Source organism: Octodon degus, unplaced genomic scaffold (assembly GCF_000260255.1).
Source record: "Octodon degus isolate 3935 unplaced genomic scaffold, OctDeg1.0 scaffold00093, whole genome shotgun sequence".
NCBI classification, from domain to species: Eukaryota; Metazoa; Chordata; class Mammalia; order Rodentia; family Octodontidae; genus Octodon; species Octodon degus.
This window is the reverse complement of record NW_004524669.1, coordinates 2,308,367-2,314,833: the sequence shown is the minus strand read 5'-3', so window position 1 is coordinate 2,314,833 and position 6,467 is coordinate 2,308,367. Positions and strand designations below refer to the sequence as shown.

The 6,467-nt window shown below is 39.6% G+C and overlaps 1 pseudogene across 1 annotated transcript; it reads right to left on the bottom strand.

Moving 5' to 3' along the window:
* Nucleotides 1-6: 6 nt before the first annotated feature.
* LOC101564219 lies at nt 7-449 on the bottom strand (annotated as a pseudogene). Its single transcript, XR_001117224.1, has one exon. The product of XR_001117224.1 is annotated as a peptidyl-prolyl cis-trans isomerase FKBP1A pseudogene (transcript).
* Nucleotides 450-6,467: the final 6,018 nt, after the last annotated feature.

Sequence of the window (6,467 nt, the reverse complement as noted above, 5' to 3'; positions counted from 1 at the left end):
TCCATAGCAGATCCAAGAACGGGGAGCTAAGGGAGGAGGCCACTCCTGTCATTCCAGTTTTAGAAGCTCCACGTCGAAGACAAGAGTGGCATGTGGCGGGATGATTCCTGGGTGCCCAGTGGAACCATAGGCATAGTCTGGGGAGATAATCAGTTTGGCTCTCTGACCCACACTCATGTGGGCTACCCCTTCTTCCCAGCCTCGGATCACCTCCTGCTTGCCGAGCATAAACTTGAAGGGCTTGTTTCTGTCACGGGAGGAATCAAACTTCTTGCCATCTTCAAGCATCCCGGTGTAGTGCACCACGCAGGTCTGGCCACGCTTCGGGAATGTGCGCCCGTCTCCTGGAGAGATGGTCTCCACCTGCACTCCCATGGTGACAGCGGGCGCAGGGCGGGCGGCGCGACGGACGGCGTGGACAGAGAACAGACCGGGTAGCGGTCGCGAGGCTCCGCTCTGCTCCCGACAAGTCAGAATTGAAAGGTGTTGGGCCAGGGATATAGCTCAGCAGCACAGCACCTGCCTGGCAAGCGTGAGGCTGTGAGATTGATACCTAGTACCAATAAAAAAGGAATCTAGAATTGAGAAGTGTTAGTGACAGTACATTACATGCTGAATTTCAAAGATGAAAGAATGTAATTACAAATATATCATCAAAATTACTTTTACTTGGGGGCCAGGGAGTTGGCTTAGTAGCACAAGGGCCTGAGTTCAATCCCCGGTTCTGCAAAAAAAAAAAAAAAAATTTACTGGTTTCTGGTTTTTTTGAGACAGGGTCTTCTTGTGCAGTTCAGGCTGGTCTTGAACCTAATGTGTCACCTGGCCTCTTTTTAAAAATGGCTCTTTAGGAGCCAGGGAGATAGCCAGGGCCTGAGTTTAATCCCTGGTTCCGGGGGAAAAAAAAAAGAAAGAAAAAAAAAAAGTGGTTCTTAAAAAATTTTTTTAAGTTGTTTATGTGATTTGTATCCCATTTTTATTGAGCAATACTGATGATAGTGATTCAGACAAAAATATTAATAACTGAGAAGAGAATTTTAAAGTAAATTCATATTTGATTTAGCTTTTAGAACCAAAGGTAATACAGAGATTGGATCTTGCTGTAGACAGCTGGTCTTTCTAAAAAACTTGCAGAAATGGAGTTTTAAGATGTTATTTCCTGCCACAGCAACCATTGAAAAAGAGTAGCCATGGCCCTCCGCTATCCCATGGCCGTGGGCCTCAACAAGGGCCACAAGGTGACTAAGAATGTGAGCAAACCGAGGCACAGCCGCCGCCGCGGACGTCTCACCAAACACACCAAGTTCGTGCGGGACATGATCCGGGAAGTGTGCGGCTTCGCCCCCTATGAGTGGCGCGCCATGGAGCTGCTCAAGGTCTCCAAGGACAAGCGCGCCCTCAAGTTCATCAAGAAAAGAGTGGGGACGCACATCCGCGCCAAGAGGAAGCGTGAGGAGCTGAGCAACGTGCTGGCCGCCATGAGGAACGCAGCTGCCAAGAAGGACTGAGCCCCTCCGGAATAAAGCTTTGCAGAAAAAAAAAAAAAAAAAAAAAGATGTTATTTCCTGAGAGATTTAAATGGCCATTTATTGTAATATTCTTCTTTTTTTAAATCAGGAATTGAACTTGTGACCTTGCACATGGTAGGCAGGTGCAGTGACGCTAAGCTGTATCTCCTGCTCAGTAATATTCAGTTGAGGATGGCTCTCCCAAACATTGCTCTGCTTTATTGCTTTTCTATATATTTTGTATCAGTAGTTAATGATCTGTAAGCATACAAGTTTTTCAGGTAGTTAAATATACATAGGGAGCTGTACAAACCTGATAAGATAAGGATAATCACACTCCATTATCTCTTTCTAAAAAATACAACATTTCTTTAAAAGAATAATTCTTGTAGACTCTAGTAGTTTAGGGTAATGTCACTTTTAGAAGTCTCAATTATGGATACAAAGGGTCTTTAAGTAATCAGACTCTTGGGCTTGTGTATAATTCCTCTTGGGAATATTTGGTTAACTTGAGACTGAAATTTCTCGTGATTCCCTAGAATTCAGTGACCTTCTACACCTAATAAACACAGAGCTTATAGATTACCTGTTGCCCTAGAGTGACAAGGCGGAGGTTTGTTTTCTTCCTCGCAGGTGGCACATTTCCTTGAAACACTTTACCTTTTAGTTCAGAATTAAGTTTTTGTCCATTTATTCATCTCTCTGGTCTTCAATAATTTATTGAGAGCTTAGTATTGTATATGCCAGATGTCAGACTGTATGCCAAGGATAAAAAAAAAAGGTGAATGATTTCCACCCTTAAGGAGAGAGCGGGAAAATCCGTAATTAAAATACAGTGTGATAAATTTAGGTACAAGAAGTTATCCAAGTTTGGAGAAAATAAATTTAGTACTTCATTTGTAACAAAAATACTTTAGACTTAGTAGCTCACTGACATACAGTTGTCTCTTGGACTATGAAAGACAATAAAAAATTATTGAGAAAACTTTTTGTAACATCTTTTCCCTGATTACTGTATATGTGTATGTGTGTGCTTCAACTTTAAGCAAATACATTAAATTATATAGTTCACCCATTTTAAAAATGCATTCTAGGCATGATAGTGGACATCTGTAATCCCAGCTTTTCTGGAGCCTTAGGCATGAGGATCACAAATTCAAGTCCAACCTGGACAGCTTAATGATTTTAGTCTTAGGATTTTAAAAGGACTGGGATGTCATTCAGTGGGAGAACACTTGCCTAGTATGCACAAGCTCAGGGTTCAATAATCCCCAGAGCTATATACATGTGCACCAAAAATGTCACAATTGTATTGAATGAATGTCTATTTTACCACTTTCGCATGTCTATTTTACCACTTTTGCATAAATTCATTTTAATAAGCTGTTCTAGCACATTAGAATAATTGGATTTACAGAAATTAAATGCATGCACATTTTAGAAAATCATCTTACAAAAGATCCCTTTGCTTCTGCTTCTATCTAGGTAATTGTGATTATTGCTTTGGGTTTGATAACTTTTTTTTTTTTTTGCCAGTGTTTGTGGTATTGTGGATCATGGCTTTGCTTTGGACATGGTAGGCAAGTACTCTACCACTGAGCTGTGTCCCCAGTCCCTGATAATTTTTTTTTTCCTGATAATTTTTTCTAGGCAATTTTCATGTACCTTTTTTCTTTCATATTCTCTGTAGTGTGTTTAAAGTAAAGGAGCTAGATAAAGTGAATAATATCAGGTTAAAGTTAGAATATGAAGAGAGAAATTCAAGTCTTTTTTTTTTGACAATGAGAAAGAATTTTTATTTGAGAATTGTCTTGATGATTTTTTTAATTTTAGAGCAAAAAAACCCCAATAAACATGATACAGAATTTCAAAAGAAGTTGACATGAAATTAATAATGGTTATTATATTGTGTATTATTTTCAAAGTAGTTGCTCAAATTATCAGATATAGACATTCAAAATTGATCAAACAGTATAAGCACTATTACTTTCAATGAACTAATAGAAATTAATACTACAATTATCTATCCTTTTCCCTGTCTTCCTTCTTTTCTCCTTTCCCCCATCGCAGTTGTTCTTTCCTTTTGAGCATTCTCTTTTCCTCTCATAATAACTATTGTACCTCTTGGATCTTATTTACTCTTTCAGTTTCTTACATTAAGAGACAATACAATGTTTGCACATGTGTTTTATTTCACTCAAGCAATAACCTCAAGATTCATCCATTTACCTACAAAAGCCTGAAATTTACTTTTTTTTTTTTCATAATTTTATTGAGAAACAAATAGCAATGAGTTTCAAATCAAATTGGTAGGACAGTTTCAATAGTTAACACATTGCATACATTCTTCCTAGTGGTTAATTGTTGTACAAGATGCGGACATGATATTCTATTTACAAACACCATTAGAACAAATCCCTCTATTCAGTAAGAGAATGTAACTATATATCTATCCTAGCCACTTTGAATACACAGATACAAAATGGATATTCATCTGTATCCCCTTTTTTTGTTAAGTTCCGTTATTTGAATATTATAGGTGTGTAAACTCAGCAAACTATTCTGAAAGAGTCCAGTAGCCCATAATAATATTGGGTCTTCGAGAAATTCAAGTCTTTTTTTTTTTTTTTTTAATTTTATTTATTTGTGTGTGTGTGTGTGTGGCCAGCTCAGCCCACCAGGGGGCGGGGCTGGCTGGCATGTGGTGCTGGGGGATTGAACCGCAGTCCCTGTGCTTTGCTAAGCTTGTTCTAAGTAGGTGCTTTAGACCACTGAGCCATCTCACCAGCCCTGAAATTCAAGTCTTGAACAGAACTGTTGCTGGCAAGGTCCTGAACTGCATTTTTCTTTGGAGAGCACTTTCATATTGGGTTCAGTTTATAGGCTTATATGCCTAAAAAATGCATATATATAGTGCAGTGCTACTAGCTATGCAATAAATTGGGTGTTTTGGTTTTTGGTTTTGGTTTTTATCTTTTTGAGACAGGGTCTCACTATCCTGTTCACTCTGGCCTTGATCTCACTTTGTAGCCCAAGCCAATCTCGTATTTGTGATGATCTTCCTGCTTCAGCCTACAAAGTGCTGGGATTACAGGCATGTGTGACCACACCCAGCTTAATACAGACTTATTAAATAAAGTACTCTGAAATCTGACTCTGCTTTTGACACTGAACCTGGTACAGTAATTTCCTTTTGGGCTTTTAAAATTCCGATGCACTCTAGCAGCAGGTTCTTAAATATTTTGATCTGAGGACTTTATAATTTTAAAAGTTATTGGAGACACCAAATAATTTTTGTTCAGTTTATATCAATATTTCCTGTATTAAAAAAAATTAAAACTGAGTAAACTTCAAATGTGTAGTTGTTTAAAAATAATAATAGGGCTGGGGATGTGGCTTGCGTGCACAAGGCCCTGGTTTGAGATCCCTGGTACCACACCCACACAAAAAAAGTATAAACCCAGTACATGGTAACAAAAACTTTTTTTTTTTTTTTTTTTGTGGAACCGGAGATTGAACTCAGGCTCTTGCGCTTGCTAGGGAAGCGCTTATTCCACTGAGCCATCTTGAGATCCCAGCCCAAAAACAACATTTTAATAGAAAATACTTTATTTTTTAATAAAGTTGAGGTCAGCTGGGCATGGTATCATAAGCCTGTAATCCCAGTACTCCAGAGGCTGAGGCAGGAGGGTCATTGCAAGTTTGAGGGCAACCTGGTCTTGAGTTCAAGGCCAGCCTGAACTGCATAGTGAAACCCTGTCTCAAAAGAGGCTGGGGAAATAGCTCGGCAGTCTAAGCGCCTGCCTAGCAAGCTCAAGGACACAGGTTTGATCTCTGGTACCACATGCTACACTGGCCCTGGAACCCCAGGTACCGGTATAGGCCACTAAAAGCAGGCATGGTGGCACATGCCTGTAATCCCAGTGCTGGAGAGGCTGAGACAGGAGGACCACTAGAGTCTGAGTTGCACAGCAAAACTCTATACCAAATTTAAAAGGGGGAGGGGAGCTGAGGATGTAACTATGTGTGAAGACACCCTGAATTAAATCTCTAATACTATAGATAAAAGCGTGAATGATTCAATGAATCAATGACATGTTGGAAGTCACCACACATAGTGTTAGTATAATTTAATAATTCTCCAGATTTTTTTGCTTTAGGATTAATTTTCAATTTTTTTTTTTTTTTAATTTATGTATTTGGTACAGGGTCTCACTAGGCAGCACAGACTTGTGGTGATCCTCCTGTTTTCAGCCTCCTCAGAGCTGAGATTACAGGTGTGCACTACCATACCCGGTTTTGGTGGCCAGCTCAGTACACCACACACATGCTGTGGAGCCTGCCCCCAGCATGTTGTGCCAGAAATTGAACCATCTGCTGAGCGATCTTACCATCCCTTAGTTTTCACTCTTAAAAGTTATTGAACCAGTCATGGTGGTATACAACTGTGATTGTGTGAGGCTGAGGCAAGAAGATTGCCACAGCTTCAAGGCCAGCTTAAACTATACAATGAGACCCTGCTACAAACAAACAGACAGATACAAGGTGATTACCCTAAGGAGGTTTCTGTTTATCATACTTGAAATTAAAATTGAGAAATTTAAGAAATATGTTTTGAGTATGGTTGTGTCTGTCTGCCAGCACTCTAGAAAGCTGAGGTGGGAGGACTGGAAGTTCAAACCTGGCCAGACTAATTCATTGACTTGGTGCTAAAGAGCTTTTTAAAAAAATGAAGTGGGGATATAGCTCACTGTGAAAGTTGTAGGTTTAGTCCCCAATACTGGGAGGGAAAAAGGGGAAGATACAGATATACGGTTTTATTTATTTATTTTTGTTTGTTTGTTTGTTTTTGCGGAACTGGGGATTGAACTCATGCCCTTGCGCTTGCCAGGGAAGCGCTTATTCCACTGAGCCATCTCCCCAGCCCCCAGATATACGGTTTTAATATAAAATCTTTTTTTT